Source organism: Varroa destructor, unplaced genomic scaffold, assembly GCF_002443255.2.
Source record: "Varroa destructor unplaced genomic scaffold, Vdes_3.0 BEIS01000003.1, whole genome shotgun sequence".
Lineage (NCBI taxonomy): Eukaryota > Metazoa > Arthropoda > Arachnida > Mesostigmata > Varroidae > Varroa > Varroa destructor.
In genome coordinates this window covers 46,787,679-46,807,862 of record NW_019211456.1, presented here as the reverse complement: position 1 = coordinate 46,807,862, position 20,184 = coordinate 46,787,679, and the positions used below count along the sequence as shown (strand labels likewise).

Here is a 20,184-nt window from a genome sequence, read left to right as displayed (position 1 = left end):
TACCACAGTACATGTCTCGAGGTTGTAAAGGCCAAGTTGAAAAATGCATGAGATGAAAGTCTTGGAACACGCTGTGTGGCTGTTGCAAGCCAGACCTTCTAGATTAAGTTACCCAGTCCTCATAAAAGCTCTATAAACTCACTTTTCGGGACGTTTAAGTTCAAGCGATATGATACGCGTCCAACTGCCGTCAAATGTATGGCAGTGCTGGAACGGGATTTTAAGGCGTCCGAGTCAGTACAATCAAGTTATCAGATCACCAGGCTAGCGGATTGGGTGAAATATTCAATATATACCTACGACTGCGTATAAGATTTTCATAGATAAAGTAGAAAAGAAACCAGTCGTCCGAATCAATCTTACTAGTCAGTTCTCATAGATTTTAAGGTAATTTTCTGCCCGAACTCGAAAACAATCGCATTAACAAAGCTGGCACAATTGGCGGTAAGCGCTGTGTCTGCTAGAAGACATTCTTCAGAGTAAATTGGCTACTGTTAATGATAATGTTGCAGAGAGGAACGGAGTTACACAAACGACGACGTTTTTACAGGGTGATAAACTTAGTCCGTTACCTTTCACGCTTGTCTTCAATGAGCTCTCTTCATGCATTCAAATAAAGGTACCCCGACGTACTTCGTCATACAGAGCATAGCCAAATCGCTGAGGCTGGTGCAAGATCGGCACACAGCTCGTGACACCGCATAATGTCCTTACTATCCGATACCTCGACGTTCACCGAAGAATGGTAAAAAACGTTGAATCGTTAGTAAACCGAAACATACAGGATATGTTTACCGACCGACACAATGTCAAAGCCCTAGCTAAGATCGACGACAGCAAGAGACAGGGAAACAACTGATCTTCATATCCTAACGCGAGTTAACGTAGGCGGGTGCCGTCATTTTTTTTGCAAAATTAATGAAGACCACAAACTCAATGAAGGTTGTATCTGCGAATTTTCTAGAGCTATCTGCTCAAGACATCTTTCCATTCAGTGTAGACTTATTAATTACATCATCTGCAGATTCCAATACCTAGTCAGTTGAACATGTTCATTATACCTTATAACATACTTCGTATACTTATAACTTACACATAAATAATTATAACAAGTACGTACAACAAACCATGAAATTTTGTGCCAACCAGTCAACGGCCCTTCGAGACATTAATCGGTATTAGTAAATAACATCATAAAAACGAAATAACAATTTATAAATCAATATCTTCTTTTGTATACGGATACATAAAACGTATAAAATGTGATCATCGTTATGAACGGGCCTTGATAAGTATTTCAGGTACCATCCTCATTCTCGTAATTAAGACTGCGTCAACTACTCGTATAGGTAAAAATCAATTCCATGTTTGCTATAGTATTGCAACAGAGTGCCCTGTCATTATAGAAATGACGTCTATTAGCAAGACTAGGCAAGCTATTATAAACAAAACTTCAGTAGCTGTGATATTATAAGTAACTCTGTGCTTTGTAACGCTCCTGTTTATGAAGGCCCGTTATAGAATTTCCTAGTAAATGGGAGGGCCCTGTCTTCACGGATCGTGAAAAAAAACAAAGAAAAACACTACATGAAATCGTACACTACCTGCATTGCAGTAAGCTCATTCGTTTCTGCTTGTACGCTTATGTAGAACACACGAACGCCTATGAACTTATGTAGCCACTGCTTTTACAATAAAAGGAACAGTCAATGGATAGACGAAGTATAGAATGAGTTTTTATGCTGTTTTCGCACAAGGACTTAGATTGGAGTACTCAGTTCACTACCAGAGTCAAGACTAGAATAAAAAAAATCTATTTTATCATGTTTCGAATAATAAGAAATAGGTGCTACAGGACTTGACTTCATAATTATATACCCGTTTTTCTTTGTTCTCATATATACATAGAAACATGCTAGAGGGACGACCGTAGTTGTTCACTCACCTGAGGCGGAAGATTTGCCCAAGGATGAGGAAAGGTTTCCAAGAATCGAAGCACGATACGTCACTCTCCCATTCACTTGGATACCATCCGTCTTCATTAATTGTTTGAATACCAATGCCAACATCCACGAAATATCCACACAAATGCAAACCTTTGTGCCTTTTCTCTTTATTATTTTAAGAAAAAAACATCGATAAAGGTTTTGAACATGAACGCTCCCGTAAACTAATGATTTATTGTTAGAGCAATTTGTGGCCTTCGCGTGGTTGAACCACTGGAGCTGCCTGTAAAAATAGCACAGACAATTTTTCAGATGAATGGTTCGTTGTATTCTTATGCAAAGCCTGAATTCTGTATTTATCTAATCTCTCAACTTGTCGCGCAACTGTCAGTAAATAAATAGTAGTACATTTTGGAGAGCCGGTAAAAATAGAGTTACACTAAAATGTGTTTGTCTTATGTATGTGACTCGTTATCTACATAGGATGGACCCTATCTGTCTTCAGAGCATGTTTGTCGTCGAATGAAAAGGCAGAAGTAAAGAAGAATATGTTTCAAGGATAAGTACTATAGGTAATTGCAGTCACTTCGTTGTTTTAGAGGAGTTGGTGTGAACTTCATTCTTCAGAAAGGCAAAAACATGTTTATCAGCTGTCAGAACAGTCAGTCATTAATCAGTCGAATTTCGGAACATAAAAAGTCTTCTGTTCAGTAGGAAACACCGCCATGGCTGTTGGAAACTGTTCGAATTTTCTCCTCAGCGTGGAAAATGTAGTTGTAGTGTTCTGTCTTTTAACAAGACAGCAATAGTACATGCGGCTTTTCTGGTGCGCGATGGGGACGGAGTCAGTTCAGATGGGGCTTTACGTTCGCGAAGCTGAGCATACCTATATGCGTTGGCTACGATCCTAGACCGTCTGAAAGACCTAACAGATTGTGATGTCTAGCATTGAAATTGAAGGGCAAAGAGTTGTCCAAGCAAGGGGTCCATTGACGTGAATAGCGAAGGAAAACACTGTGACTAGAGAAGAATTCAGCACAAAGAAAAAGGAGCTTCATTAGAAGTAGATGAATTCGAGAAGACACATTACCGTGCAAATTACTAAGTATTCAGCAGAGATTAGTTTATGCAGCAGAGATTAAATTAGTTTATGTGGTATGTGTGTAAATTTAAATATATTGCAAAAAGCTTAGGTCTGCTGGCTGTAGGATTTGATAATTGGCTTTTCGATTTATCTGCGTAACAAAATTCTGCAGATCTTAGCTAGTCTTTTGATTTTTTGGGTGTATTGAAAAGGATCGTTCGTTGTGGGAATATTATATATATGCGTTAGTAGGTACCTGAGAAGTATGGTGAATGACCTTAACCGGAGTCTATATAATATAATGAAGAATAAAGAACCACTAAACAGACATCTGAGCTTTTTTGCAGACATATATTTGCTCCAAGGTATTGTTCCCCGGCCTAATGGCATTCATACACTCGTATGATTGTTTGGGACCTTGTTAAATGACAACGTTTTACTCTAACTTACAGTTCGCTAAAAAAACGGATCACTGTTATAACCTGATATAGTTAGGGAAAAGCATCTCTAGGGAAAGCAATCTTCACGCGTTTGCTTTTAATTCCCTCTAGATCATGTGGTATTTTTATTGTTTAAATTTGTAGCTTGACCAATCTGATCGGGGTGAGCGAGCGTATAATTCTGTGTGTTAAAACACAGACAGTTTTATATATGTCGACTTGAAACCAAAGAAAAATGTCGGAAAACGTTTCACTGCTATAAAGTCGCGCTATTATCAAACATGACGTTAGCGTTTGTCACGTACTGAACGACCGGACAAATTGGAGAAAATCAAATGTCTATAAGCGCCATATGAGCTCGCTTGTCAGCTCGTGCGGAACGAGCCATGATTATCAAAGGCCGCTAAATTGTAAAGCATTCACGTTCCGGTCCTTGTCGGAAATTTTCGTTCGCAGGTTTAACTCAGTATCAATAATTTACGGTAAGTTAAGTGTTTTTAGTTCTAGTCGTAGCAGTAGCACGTCGTTATACCGCTCTTCCTTTACGTAGCTCACACTGTTGTTCCAGTTCGTTCTCATGCAACTGTCAGATGTGTCTCGGAGCACTATTTGCAAGACAGCGCTCGAGGGCTGCATAAACATAACAAAATGGATCGTCTTCACACGGCAAGCACGGTATGGATAGCATAACAGTTTATTTACCTGTTGTCTTTGAATCTGAAGTTTTCACAGGAGATGGTTCAACACCATATTCTCTCGTAACGAGATATGGTCCTTGCAACTGTTTACACCCCACTGCCACAGAACTAACAGATAGCGAAGTAGTCTTGGAGTATGTATATAAAGCTTCGCTAACAAGTTCGACTAATGTTTTAATGTTGATCGAATTCTCCTCCTTTTCAAAGTCAACCTTTTTCCGCTCCACGTCTTTGGTGTCGTGAAGTCTAAAGATATGTGCCGAAAAGACATGACCTTTGCCGGTCTACCCGAATTGTCTTTTCGGTCTGAGTGATGTCGGATCGAAAATTCTGCATATTTGAAATTTAATTTAGACCTTTCACACGTCTGGTAGCTCGTCCCTGATCGTCTAACGAAATAAGTAAAGGTTTATGTATCATTGCCATCTCTGTTTTAGGGACTCTAAGTCTCTGTGTTTTCGTGGAACATTTTTTGTTGAAATCAAAGCAAGAATTAACATAAAATCCATCGATTTAGCCATAAAATATATATTTTATATAGTAGAAGCGATAATAGTGGGAGAAGCATCCTTTATAAAAACGTCCGGCCATGAGTTTCGTTCTGTTCTATGTTATAATATTTAGTTTTATCATCTGGGATATCTTAGTCGTTATAAAAACGCCTCCTCGAAATGATAAGTTTAAAGAAGGCAAACTATAGTTAGTCTTTGGCTCATTATATACTTTAGCTTCCTGGAAAACATGCGCATACTAAGACCACTAAGCAGGGCAAGGCAAATAAGGAGAAAAAAATTTTTTTGGCTATCTGGCGTTATATAGGGTACTGATCATTCCATTTTCCAACACTATTATATTATATATTCCAGCACTATTACGGGCAGTCCGGGAAAAAATCGAAGTAGACAGTATTACCTTAATCGAAAAACTTTTCTCAGACGAGTCATTGTTTTTTTTTTTTTTAATTTTGGCTCGTTGTTCACTTGCCGTTTTGAAGCTACTAAACAGGTTTACCTCCCAAATTCATAGAATCACGCCTTTTCGCCCGCTATTATATACTATTTCTTTATATATGTTGGTATCGATTTGGTAAAGCATAGTCTAAGCATTTTGCTTGGGACCCTTTTTTTCTAAGGAGCTCCATCAGCGGAACTCATACTTTAGATAAGCTGGTAAATACAGTGTGCGAAGACCATGCATGATTTAGTAAAGGAAATATGAAGAAATATTAGATGTGAAGATGCATTTATAGCCTTTTTAATCAATGTTCGATTTAATTTTTTCAACCAGTGTTGAGGCTCCGACCATCGAAATAATTCCCGTTACGATTTAAGGTACTTCGCCAGTTATTACGCAGCTCGCGGACTTCGTTTCTTTGGAACCTAGTGTTTTAGGTCGAAATGGTGGCAAGCCCATCTTCTGAGTTTCTCGACTTTTGGGAACCGTTTTAGCTGTAGTAAGTTTTACGTCCCACTGGATCAGGGTGGGACGAAGGTGTGACAAAGAACTCGCGTGAGAGAAGTTCCCTAGCCCGATCGGAAAGTGCTTTCCGAACCTTCAAGGCTGCATGAATACGAGCGTTGTTATACGGCCAGGCCACTTTGCGATTTTTTCTTAACGAAAAACGGCTTTTTCTCTTCAAATTATCTGTTTAGTCATCCCACATTTAGAAGATTCTGCAGTGGCCCTTTTCACGAGGCGCTGCAAATCCACAATGGAGTACTACTTCATCAGATTCCATCAAGCCATAGAACACTCAGAATGTTTTGCTTTCCGCCTGATTCATTTAGTCGCCCGGGTTTAGCTCAAAAAGTTTAAAGCTATAAATTGAAAAGGGCCACTGTTTATTGTTTGTGATAACTGATATAGAGTATTTGAATCGTCGAATTATCGAGTCTACAGAGTCGTCTTGATAAATCGAATTCGGCGCAGTATTACGCTTGTCAATTCTATTAATGAGAAACGTATTTTTCTGCTTTTCTGTCTTTGGCAAAACAGGCAGACGATTCGAATATGCTTGTTCATTCACTTCCAACTGATAAACGAGGCCCTGCTAGGCTTCACCGGAATTACCGTCTAGCAGCGTCTAAAGCTCTCTGTCCAGAAGCGTTATGGGCGATCCGGACTGCGGCTCATCATCAAGACGAGAAATCTAGCAAACTACTTATCCGTTATTGCCAGACACATTGAGCTATCGCACAGGGTTGAAGTAGTTGTTGCCTGGATAAAGTTACCAAACGTGCGTTAGAAATCTCGAAATGATCTCGGCTGACTCTTCCCAACCGCCATTTTGGACATTCATTTTGTTTCCATTAAACATAAGCGACATATGACTGAAATACCTCGGAGCGATGTTATAGTCGTCGAGTATTGAAACGGTCGCAGTTGCTGTGAATGGGTCAGCACACAAAAATCCTACAAGATGTCTACATACGTTACATTGATATGCGTTCAATGTTGAAATTGAAGGATAATAATTATTCATCAATAGATTGTTTCTCCAACATTTTTATTTATTGTGCTTCAATTTGCGTAGAGTGATTCGTAGGTAGATGCTTTATTCCTAACACTAAAGTCTAGTGCATTGTAACCGTATACGTTTTAGGTACTCTAAAACGTATGAGTTTAGAGTAGAACTATGTTTTTGAATGATGAAGACTACGAATATATGATTCGTCAGTAAGACACAATATGGCCGCAAACAATTTAGCCTTAATAAGCCTTAAGATAATAGCCAGCCTACGACATACAAGGTCACCCACCGAATAATGCGGTATATCCATACGTGTTCGGCGAAACAACGCGGAACCAGTTCGATTTCGGACAGCTCTAGTGAATAACGCGTCCATTGAGCCGTGGGTCCTAACGTTTGTACATAATTGACAACATCGTTAGCACTGCCATCTGATAACGCTTCTATATTAATATAGATTTAGCTTTACGGCCAAAAACAGGGCAGAGCTTCTTCAAACGCTACCTAAAGGGTCGGACGAATGAAATCCGTGTTGAATTCGATTAACTTTACGTTTGATTTTATTGTTTTTCTTTCCTTACGTATACGTTGCGGCCAAATACCCCTGTCCAGTAAAAATGGATCCGTCGTAGGTAATTAAATTGCGGAGACTCACTGGAATTTAATGTTTTTATTTACTTTTGTCTCGATCTGTTTACCACGTTGTTCTAGGCTCGCATTTCAATTATGAAATCATATTAGATATATTCTGAAAAGCAGTCTAACCATCTAGAACTCGGGGTCCTTGTGCCATTCAAAAAAAACAATAGGACTTTACACCGCGTTTGCCTGAGTCGAAGCACTGCGTCAATAAGCCAAAAATCGGGATTTGCATTATTGGTACTTTGACTTGTGCGCTCAGTGGAGTCTGGCCTACCCAGTAGCTGCTGGCGACCCGGACTAGCAAGCAATGCTATCAAAACACAACACGTTACAATGGACCTGCAGTAAAAGACGACATCTTTCCATTTTCATGGTTTGGTCGGTTAAGAGTCGTTTACAGCTCGACATTCAGGAAAATTTGTCACTGAGCTATAGCAGTTTCTTAGCACTGAAATCAGCCATGCCGGTGCTTCTCCTGTAACCGAACGGGCTGGTCTGACAGTTAGGTTTAACTGAAGTTGAGGGGAGTGCCTCATTTCTGATTTGAACCGGAAACCCCAAAATAACAATAGCTTATCGTTTTATTTACTTATTTAACGAATGATTATTGTTCCTGTTTGAACAAGTCCTTAAAATTATCTCTTTGGTTTAGTATTATAGACCTGGCTTTATTAGAGCGTCTAGCCGAGCGGTTCTTGCTGGACCTATCTGGACTTCCTGCAACAGATTTATGAAACGGCATGGTAGTTGTATCCCACGATAAAAAATTTTCCAACGTTAAAATTTGAGTTAGTGATGGTCGCATGTTCATGGTTATTATGGCTACAGACTCAAGAAGATGTGCATTAGCCGTCCAAAATTATCATCGTGTGTTGTGTTACAGCCCCTGAGGTTTTTTACGACCGGTCGTCACCACCGGGTAGGGGCTATGCAATGTGGGCCAACTAAGGGCTAGACCTCGACAGCAGGGCTTTATTTTTGTGAGGACCACTACCCACTGGTTCTCAATTCCACTCAAAGGCTTTATTCCAAATCAGCCTACATCATAAATCTAGACCGAAATGGCAATGGACCCACATTCCCCCGTGCGGTATACTACCTCTCTTAATCACCTCGTTTACCATTAATGCGCTTTTCTCCTACATAACACTTCAAAACGCTCATTTGAAAATTCAGAGAAAACTATAAGCTCATATGTATAATCATTCGATGGCAAGGATCTGTCGAGTACTCATCCTACATAGCTGCGAATATGTTATGGCGAAATAACACATTTTGGATGAATATAAAACGGCGACTTTTGAGTTCGATGTCAGCATGGTAATAAATTGAAATGTATTTTAAGGACCGCGGCTAGGCTCGACTATTTTTTGCTATTCTGTTATAAGGTCAAACGAGTGCCTTGTGTCAGCTACCGTGACCACCATCGTTCTAAATGCAGCGGACCAACAACAAAACCTTGCTTGTTAGCGATGATTCAGCTAGTCTGTTTCTATAGCTGCTTCCATGTCAAATAAGGCAAATGCATACGGTGTTTTGGTAGATATGAACATACGTTCACGTAAATAAATGCACCTACTGCTAGGCGTCAGCGGAGTTGACTTGGCTACTTGCGGCGGCGTACTTAAGAACAGCTCATATCTTCAAAAAAACATCATCTTCGAAATATTTGATGTATCGATGACGTCGGCGCCCTAGCCGTCCCGTGAAAAAAATTTTGCAGACCACAAATTGGTGTAGTATTTTTGTCTTCAATATGAACACTTCAGTTCTAAGTAAGGGTACTTTTTTTTGCAGCTTAGGTAAGAGAGAATTCGCTTATCGCACAACGTCTTCCGCGATACATCTAAAATATAGCCATGAACATAAGGCAAACATTCTTTTTCTGAGAAACTCGAAGTAAACCGGTAAAATTCATTGATATGTTGCTTTTTCGTTGTTAAGTTTATTGGCTAACTTGTTCTAACGTTGCAGTTATTATTGTGTTGGTGAAAGCGGCATAGCCTAGGTCTGCTACTATTATGACCATCTGTCGTCTACAGAAAAATAATTCTTCAAGAGAAGACGTACAGCGTTACGATGGCATAGAGAATATATTATCCCAGTAAAAAATACACAAAAATGCTTGCTTACGCTTCTTCGACTTCGGGACTCGGACAAATTCTACTCGGATCCCTGCTTCAATTGTTGGTCGTTGTGCTTATTCATGATTATGCGAGGCTACCCTAGTTCAACATATCGCTTCCTAAGGGTTTCGCTTAAATATATGTTCTCATCAAAATAAAGGATGATGATTTTACATTGAGTGGAATTAGAACATAATTACGGAAGGGTGTTTTATCGAGTTATCGTTTGTAAATGCGTGTTTATTGTACAGCATCACACAGCTGGTCAGCAAACACAGCCGAATCATTGGTAGTAGGTTACCTCATGTTAGCGTTGATTTGGACGTTGGTGGTTCTTCAGTTATCGTTGATATACCCCAGCAAACATTGGAATTGCTAATCACTCTGATGGTGCCAAAGATAGCGCTCACAGCTAGAAGGATAAACATTATACCGGGAGGTAGACTTGCAGTTAATTAATTGCCAATCGTTCCTTAGCTTCTCTGTGAATTTGAATTGAACCCACAATCAACACGTGCAAAGTTTACACCCTCTTCGCCATATATAAATGTAAAAATACTCTGAAATATCAGGGACTCGAACAGTGTACAAATAAATTGGTTGCGCCGATACGTAAGGAGCTATCTCTCGAATATCAGTCACGATTGGACAGAACGACCATTCGACCGAGGGTTCATAATTTCGAATAGTCCTTTAGGTGTACAAATATGCGGATCTGTTGCATCGGACAGATAGACTTAAAGTGAACATCTTATAACGGGTCATGTTGCAAAATTCAATCTTCTTCTGATTTCTTTGCCACTATCTTTGTGCCAATTAGCTTAGGTAAAGTTGATGGGTTCGAAAGAAGCGAGTCTGGCTGCTTGTTGAGCTGCGTTACAGCAAGTTAATAAAAAATAGAAAATCTTTGCTTTAAATACCGTTTGAATATCTTCCTTCGGTTATTTAGAAAAAGCTCAGAACGTCGATGATCGTTGACAACTCTGAGTCCAATTACACCGTACACAAAAAAGCTATTAGGGTACGTTCAATAACGGTTTTGGGAAAGGTGGGTTTATATCTACCTAACTGATACACGCGACGCAAAGGTGGACACTCTATTTAAACGGAAAGCAGTACTAACGAGACAGTCCTCAATACATTTAGCAAAATTCCCCTTCCTAGTCTTGAAGTTACGCCACTTGAGGTCAACAGTAAAACCCTAACGATGGAGGAATGCGATGATTGGAATAAGCTTTGGCTTCCTTGGCGATTCTGACTTAATTTCCTTAACGTTACCGTCCCTTCTTTTTGGCTTGGTAAACAGAAACAGATCGTAGAGAGTCATATCCGGCGAAGAATATTATTAGAATGGCATGATCTTTTTGCCAAAAATTCACGGACAAACAATGAAGCACGTGTAGAGGTGCATTGTCATAATGCAGTTGCTAAGGGTTTTTTCGCTACAACTATGGCCATTTTCTTCCAATTGTTTTCCGCAAACGGCATAGAAAATCCGGATAGCGTTCATTATAGACGGTCGGATCTGGTAGCAAAAATTAGTGTTAAGCCATGCCGTTGAAATTGAGAACGCAGTAAGCGGTAGCCTCACATACTTTGGCCTTGACTTAGCAGGACGCTTCCGCTGGGACGGTTGGACTTCAGTTTCGATACCATACGGATCCGTACTGATCACCAGTCATGACCCCTTTGAACAGTTATGAATTTTGATTGATTTCATTTTAAGGACTGTTCAATCAATCGGCAGTGCTTTTGATCAAAATTCAACAGCTACGAAACAAACTTTGCGATCATGGACTCTATGCTAAGAACACTCGCAAAAATCAAATGATGTCCTGACATAATCAGCAATCTCTCTAACAGTGATTCGGCTGTTGCCCGTTAATAGTTTGCTTTGCTTTTCTTGCTTGTTATTTTTAATATGTTCACGGGCCGCTTAAAAACGTTTATGAACGCCTGTTTTATTTATAAAAGCAACATTCATCATTTCTGATGCGCTCGTTCGATTTTTAAGACGAAACTTAACGCAAATTCTTTGTCGCCCTTCTGTATAAAATTTCGAGTTACGTTTTTGAAAATCAATAACCAAATAGTGATCGAACATGGCTGCCGGTGTAAAGGTACGACTGGGACAAGTGTAAAAACACGAGAACAAAAAGAAAATGACAACTGCATTGACACCGGTAGCAACTTAGAAACCGCGTTCAGACCTTGTACCTCCTGTGGTGTCCTACTTAACTTATTTTCAGCTTTCAAAAAGAGCACTCGACAACGGCCTGCGACGGGTCAACATTTTCAGCCAAATGCGACTATTAGAAACACCGATGGACGTAACGTCAGGCGATGGGTACATGTCAGCAAAAACAAATAATTCCGAACAATATGCGCTTTTTCAACATTTATAACTGCCACCGTTAACATATACAGTTAAAGTTATTCTTCGATTCGAAGTACTGCTTAACATATCTATCGATTCCTGATGAATTTTGGCTCTAAGCCATACAACTTCAGTCACTGATTGCATTTTATGTTACGATATTGGCCGCACTCGCGTTTCCAAACGATTCCAGGGGCTTCACGGTACGATCATTGTCGCCGACTAACTTAACTAATATGCCCCATTGATAATTTCTAGCGCAGTTTAACGTAGACGACTGTAACTCGGTTACACATAACGACAATAAGCCACAACAGCTACCTCGGTGCGGTTATCTTGCTTCATTTAATTAGTTCTCTTTTTACCGTTACGTTATCAGATCACTTGAATACGAATGAACCTGTTAAGCGTTACGCATATCTTAACGTAAACTCTAACTGGACCTGTACTTCTAAACTTATTGATTGGTTGTGATCTTGTCCCGACCACAGTGATTCAGTTATACCAATTCTATTTCCCTGATCTAGGCGATATGTTAGTCACCTTTATGCCGTTATACTGGTCCTCCCTGCCACGTATCTCGTTACCCAACTGCGATATTCGAACATTGTTACCGGCGTGATACAGTCATTCCGTCGACTTGTTCTAATATATGACTTCTACCACATCCAGCCCGACGCAGATCAACATGTTTACATTAGTCTGACCGCTCCTGAGACCGTGTTGTGTTCCTGGAATCTCGTTGCAACTGGCCTTCCACAGTAATTATCCACTTTAGTTTTCGGTTTGTATCAGTGGCCCATCGCGTACAAAAAACTTCACCTGATTTTCCATTGGGACGTTTTTCTAATTCAGGTACCCTGTTGCGTTTTATTTCTAGTTACCCTTACGAATTAACCTGCCCTAAACCTACATATCGACATCGCTGAGCCTGTTTGGCAGAGACTAGAAAAACAAACACGTCCGTAAGTAAAACCGCTCCGCAAATTCTCAACGGTACTTTTTAAAAATAATACCCAATAGGAACCCATCCTGTGTTTACTTCCATCAGCAGTGAGTAACATACGTTAGACATCGGTCAATAAGACAGCTTCATTTTATAGAGTATCTATAATGTTTTGTACGCTAATGCTCGCTGCAAGCTTACATGTCGCTATATGAGTACCGCCATGAACAAATTGTATGGAAAATAAAAAAAAAAGCGTGGTTGGTCGGGCGCTCAAAATACAAAAGGAACAAGAACGATTGAAAGAAAGAGGATGTGTTACTACACAGAGTCAATCTAAAAATAGACTGATTGTTATATTTAATCTTACTAACTGTTTACGAAGACTGTCCTATTATACACTTCAAGATAATCATTCCTAAACAGTTTTGTTTATTATTAGTAGGCACAGCTTGTGTACACACGCAAACTGTGTAAGAGCCAATTAAATGCCTCTGAATATATGATGTATTATTCTAACTCTCAGGGATGCAGTAACTTCTTGTTTGCCATGCTGTGCGCAATGTTTTTCGCGTACATTTGCTCGTCGACTCAATTAATCGGTGTACATCTACTAGTTGGCTCTCTCGCCTCCGCTGAAACTTAATTGTAGCTGCTAATTTGATTACGTTCTCAGCTAATTTAGACTGCGCGATGTCCTGTTTAGCCAAAGATTGTTATAGTCATTACAGTGAGTTTAATGAGGTGCGCGCTAAGTTCCTGTAGATTTTAGCTGAAATTCGGAGGCTAAATGCAGCTTAATCTCCGTACATGTCCGTGTTCGAATTCTGTGTGGATAGGTGCGGTACGTTTTATTGCGGCAGCTACTTTCGGCGGGCTGTCCTCGTTACATTTCTACCCATATCGTCCTTCTTCAAGGGACTTGTTGAGGTGTAATTTGTTTGGCGAAACTTTATTTTACATTAAATTGTTTACTTATACGCTGTACATGTGATCATGGTGACGTTGTTGGCGCTTATTGGTTCATAATCGGTTCTATCCAGAAGGCCATAGTTTTTGCAATTGGATGTCCAACATGTTTAACTAGGTCTGGTCCAAAAATACCATTTAATCCATCGCCTAAGTACTATATCTAGCAATAAGCATTGATAAAAGTTGTCGTGCCGTGTTTGCTTTTATAGATTGTAAAGCTCAAGCATGGTCTCTGCTTATGCACATGTGAGCTGAAATGGCCTTGTCATCGAAGTTCTTGTTAACGGAAGTTAACGTTCGTTGCTAAAATTAGTCACCACAATTTGACTAAAGCAGTAATTGCTGAAAAAAGAAAAAAAACAACTCGTTCTAATGAAATTGTCTTTTTTCTTTTCAGCCTAATTGGGTGACAGGGGTTTAAAAATCAGTTAGTAATAATTAACTTTAGATCATTCACTATACGTGACGTAAGCAGTTTGTAGAGTTACCGGCGTACTACCTATTTCGTCTAGAGTGTAAAATTTACAATATACTATTATAAAGTATGACTCATGTTCAGCACATATGTGCAAACTAGATACGTCACTCTTGATCTAGAGAAAGGCCCCATCAACTGTTTGCTGATAGTGGTATTTATGCCGCTGTGCGTCTCCCGCTACGGGTACCTCGAGCTCATTTGGCCGTATCCCTTCCCAATCGTGACTATATCCGTAGCTTTTCTTCATGCACTTATTTTCGGAATTGTCCCATCGTTGTATTCGTCGCGTCTAAAGGATGGACAGCTGGCGCTCTGAACCGCCTTAGCTGATACTATCATATATACTCAATGGAATCCTAAAAACTACCTATCTTTCTAATACACTATATTACGATGAATCTTTCTCTCAGCTCGAAATTGCTTTTTGCTGACATAACTAGATCGAAAAATAAATTGCTTTTCTATTATCAGTAGCGGCCGCAGCCACGGCTGCAGCCGACCTCATCTATATTGAATGAAGTCTTTGAGCACGAGAACGTGTTTTCGAAGGGGCTCAGGCCGGAAGGAAATTCGTCAGGGCGTTGAGTTAGGTGATCAATCTTCAGATGGAAATCTGTACAGTGTATCAGTACTGCGAGAAATTTAGCCTTCACGACGAGATATCCACTAAGAAATGAATAGAGCGCGTGTTCGAACGGATTCTTCAGGCAATGTTGTTCGAGAAAACGAGTCTCTATACCCACAAATGGACAGGGAAGCAAGCAGACATAAACACGCATAAAGTTTCGTGCAATTGTTATTACACTTTGCGACGACTGGGAAAAATTTGACGCTCGTGCTCGAGTAAAGAAGGATTTAAAATAGAATCAACAAAGCTAATATTATGCTTGTGGTAAAGTGCCGTGGCCTATTTCTAAACTTGTCGAGAATTTGTTCAACAAACCTTAGCCGCATTTTATCATTTATGACATCCGGCAAGCAACGGCGAAAGCTCTATTGAACTAAGCCAGTAGAGAAATCGTGAAGTTTGGGCAAATACAAACTAAAGTTCAATACCAAAAGAGGATACGTCTGGCCGGTTGGTCTAGTATGTAAAGGAATAAGGATAATAAGAGCTAATTGGCTCCGGAGCGTAATCGTCTCGGTGAGGTAGGCTGTAGTGGTTTCAATGTTCGCGAGTAGTCCCTATTATCGAACGTACATAAGTGTCTTTCAAAATGAGCGCCTTTTTCTATCCTACACTTCAGGTTTTCTAAAAACTGTCAAGGTACATGGTACAACACAACCTCACACCTACTTCTTATAGCAAGCGACTTTTAATGCTTAAGACTTGGAAAAATAACTTTCAAAAAATGCGTCACTTGGCGCTCGACTCTCTAGTCCTACGAACGAGTTACAATATATCTATATATACATATAGTTGTCGCAACGCGGGAATTTACAAGGCACATATCTAACTAAGATGCTTTATTCTACCTTGAACAGAATTCGTTTCGTTGTTTTACTCAAAAAAAGGCTACGACAAACGTGCCTCGCAAAAAAATGTATGAGAAGTTATCTAGAAAACGGTTTGTAGATTTCGTATTCGTCTAGACGTGTAGCGAACGTTTCACTTAGCGTCCTGCTTGGTGGGCACGGTACGTTGCCAGGTCGGAGCCCCTTTCGTAAGAAGGCTTTGTGTGTATTTTAGCCTAGCCATGCGGAAACCTTGTGTGAACTGCTTTGAACTGAAGGAATTAAACCTTTCAATTTCAACCTTATAATTCAACATGTGCTTCCAAAGATAACGTAGGAATATCATGAATTAGAACGAGTCAACTAACAGTAACTAGAAAAGTGTACACTTCTGTAAACTCTTTCAAGACCACTTCTAGATCCAGGCTAACGTTATCATGTTCGGACAATTTTCAAGGTGACCCTTCCGGGAAATCAGAGATATTCTGTTATTTAGCTTTTAAGTAGGCTATGGTATTTCGCGTAGAATCATCCGTAATACTTCATAATGCAAGGCGCATAAATTATAGGTAAGCAGCGCGCCGGAAAATTCTCCGGCGGAAAGTTAAACGTGCGATCATAGATCGGCTTGGTCGTAGTCTCATAAGCTTCTATAGCTTCTATTCGCGCGAGGCTTCTCCAGATCCCAATGAGGATTAACTAAGTGGCATCAACTACGTAATGGTTCCATCTGCGACGTTTGGTTAATCCGCCATGATTGAGGAACGACGTACCCCTGGTGTTTCAATCTTCGCTATTCTAGTGTAAGACAAGACCTTTATAGTACCACTAACTTGGATAAAATAAATAGCGGCATTCAAATGCTCGAGTTATTGTCATGGCGGCATTCACCGCTATGGAATATGTGCTATCATTCAAAGAAGTTAGGGTTTCAATTGCAATCTAGTAGCGCCTTTCTAACAAAAAGATTATAAACTTTTCGAATATACAGCGAACTTTCAACTTCGCGTTGCGTCTGCTTCCATTATACCAGGTGACAGCCGGCTGTAAATGAAGAAGAAAATTTAAACTTTACGAATACCCAATACTAAAATACATCGAGTTTAGATAACATCACACAAAAACCTGCTCCATAGTTTGTGTCTTTCAGCCACAGAGAAATATCTTATTTCAATAAAGTAAAAATATATTGAATTGCTTCTTTCAACAGGATTGCCTGCTACATGACAGCTTTAATTCCATTCAACAATAGAAGCTAAGATAGGGGTAGATGGAGGTACTAGCTATATAGTTATCTTAATCTGATGATAGAAAGAAGCAAAGGTAGGAGGGCACTGACAGAATGATAAAATATCAGTGAGAAAGAGAGAAATCTTCCTGCGGTACTCTGCAACTGTCAACGCTACGAAAATAAAAGAATATATATTTGAATTTGCTTAACGGAAACCATCCCCCTCAGGCTATGAAAAACCCTTTCCAGAAAGCCTTACATATTGCCTGTTCCTACATAACTTCAAGCTCGACTGGCTTAGCTACAACAAATCACCAACGATATATTCGGTTTTTTCTTTTTTTTTTGTTTCCATCTATAGGCGCACTTGTCGCCCGGAGGCAGCCATTTCTGAAGAAGTCGCTCACTTTCACCGTCCAGGCGATATACAAAACTTGAAAAAAATTGACAATGTTTCCAGGATGGTACATTTTGACGTGCAGTATTTACAATATATCAGGGGAACATTACCCGACATTCTAGGTTTTAACGATATTGAAATTTACGTCATCCAACCAACATATAGTCGCACATGCCCTATGTGCCATCAAACCTGAGCAAAATCAACAGATTAGTACAACCCGATACGATCACCTGACGACCCTCTGCATTTTTACCATGACGATTTAGATATCACCGTATTATTATAATCCAGTGATGCGACGTTCCAGTATCGAGCGGGGCTCATTCTAAACTGTCGCTTGGAACCCGGCCCATACTGTAAGCTTTGAATCTATTTTTAAATGATTTTTTGATAAGACTATGGTCTCAGTTTGTTCGTTGTGACAATATTATAATTTGACATATTTTGTTACCTAACCATTTTTGCGCACTAAGTAAGCAGCTAAAGTGAAGGAATAAATAAGTGAAAGATTGCCTATACGATAGGTGGTGCACGAATAAGGAAACGAAATTCAATTGTTGGTAACTTAGCCTAGCAGCCTGCCTGTTCCCTCGCCTGGAAGAGTTCCCCTGCTACCGCCACTTCCAACATACTGGCCGGAACGAGCCAGATAAGCCGGGTCGAAAATGATCGCTCACATCTCTCATAAAGCTGACGTTCTAAAGCTATGTTCAATATTGAGAATGCTAATTACTAAACAATCGAGGCGATTTGCACACGATTGAAATTGAAGCTTAACATGTAGCAATGTATACATACCTTAAAAGGGTTATACCGTTTAAGAGTAATCAAACAATTAATTTGGATTTTTTAAAAATATCAAGGCAGCGGTAGCAGGAGAAATATCGCATACATACGTCACGTTATCCAGAACGCTTGTTCCATACGGAACGTTTCGATTTTGTAATGCTCCACCGTTCTGAAGCCCATATTGACACATCCGATTTTCCTGACAATAAAATGGATATTAAAGGATCACATCGAAAAATGGTTCGGAAAGCGATGATTGCCGCGACTCTAACTGAAGAACCCTTATCATCTAGGAAACACTTGATGGCCCGTTAAGCTCAAATAAAAAAAAGCTTATGAAGTTCCTGTCATCTGGAAGAAATGGAGCGTGCAACATTCAATCATACTATATATATTTAATTTTCTTAGTCAGAAGGTAGGACTATACGAGACGATACCCAATCGACTAGAATATCTTCTAAGCAGGACAGTACCTATAGCCGAAGACCTTCGTCAAGTGTTCGAACTACCAGGAACTCTACGTTACACATGTAAAGGCACAGAAACAGAGAAAGACAGAGGTCCTTTTTCAGAACCTCAGAGATGACCGATAATAGACGGAAGTGAACAAACAAATCTACCCCGACGTACTCTTATTTAGTTTGTGAAACAGAGGGTTTTCATGGCACTTGCAGATATGGGTAGTTGACGTATAGCATCAGCGATGTTTGTACTTAAATGAAAGTAATCTCTTATCTTATAGAGTTGTTTAAATTAATAAGAAAATAATATAAGAAAGAATTGTGTCAACACTGCATGATTCCCTCATGTATGTGAGATAGACTATAAATTATTTGTATTTTTTTAAAGATGTATAAGTGTGATAACAGTTATTGATCAAAGCGAAATCGACTATAAAAATACTTACGGAACACCCACACAATAGATGACTGTGTAGATATCGAATCTGCACTAAAAGAATACTTTTATTCAGCCTCTGATTATATACTTCATGCTACCTCATGCCTTCTAAAGATCTTCTAGTCGGTCATTGATAAATACCTATTGTACCAAAACTTTCAATAAATGCTATTAGTACATTAGCATTAAAAAGTATATGCATCGTAACCTTAGCGAAACATTTTCAGTCAAGAGTTCCCTTTACATTTATGGCTATTGTGCATAATTTAAATAAAAATTAAGCTAGGAAACAATGAGGAACTGCGATTAAGCCACGAAGGTTGTCAGGAGATTAACGCTTGTTGTAGTTAAGGACATCGGTCCTCCTGATCTTGTTCTCCAAGCTCGTCCGCCCCATTTATAAACTATTGACGCTCTGTGCTATTGACAACTCCGCTTGCGGTTAAATAGCCTTGAAAGCCCACGTAAGAAGGAGGTCTACTAGATCTACGTGGTATTCTTGCAACAGGAGTGTCTGAAAGTGGGCGAATATTGCGTCAACCTAACTCTGTATAGCAATACAGTTCACAGAAAAGATATTGACGGTCTCTTTAGTTTCAAAGTTACGTATCTTAGACAATATGGGTAACGTTAGGCTGATGTGGTGTTATTTGAAAACTGGGATTTGGCAACGGTAGACGTGCGAAAATTGTTATTCAGACCAAAAATAGAGCGCCTTAAATATGAGTGAAAATTTTTACAAAAACCTGTTACATTTTACAATTCTATTACGATAAAGGCACAAGTGCTGCCAAGACTCATAGGAAATACGTGTTGTTTACGGCCAAACTACGTTATCGGAAAGACGGTCCTGTTGTTTTCGGTCAGGAAATTTTTGATGTAAAAGACGCTCCTCATAGTTGTAGATTAATTAAGAAGAAGGTTGGTAAATATATTGCGCAAGCTGAGGAAAATCAAGACGTGAGTAGCCATGATACATATCCCTAAGGTACTAAGCACCTATAATTTCCGCTTCAAAAAAACTGGCTACAAAAAAAGCTCCATGTTTGGGTGCCATACGATATGACGCGTAACAATCTACTTGATCATATTTCGATCTGAAAAACTCTACAAAAACGCAACGAAATCAAGCCATTTTTATACTGGTTGATCACAGGTAGTGAAAAGCTTGCCACATACGACAAGTTATGTGAAAATATTTAAAAAAAAAAATTTTAAAAATGCGCC

General features: G+C 39.5%; 2 long non-coding RNA genes across 2 annotated transcripts in view; one reads left to right on the top strand and one right to left on the bottom strand.

Moving 5' to 3' along the window:
- Positions 1-2,420, bottom strand: part of LOC147757041 (uncharacterized) — a 46,183-nt gene extending 43,763 nt beyond the window's left edge. The window contains exon 1 of the long non-coding RNA XR_015323524.1: positions 1,946-2,420. This is a non-coding gene — a long non-coding RNA (uncharacterized LOC147757041). The remainder of the gene's footprint in view (positions 1-1,945) is intronic.
- A 10,038-nt stretch (positions 2,421-12,458) lies between these two features.
- On the top strand, positions 12,459-19,169 carry LOC147757040 (uncharacterized). Its single transcript, XR_015324398.1, has 3 exons — positions 12,459-12,544; positions 12,664-12,748; positions 17,227-19,169. It is a non-coding gene; the product is annotated as an uncharacterized LOC147757040 (long non-coding RNA).
- Positions 19,170-20,184: the final 1,015 nt, after the last annotated feature.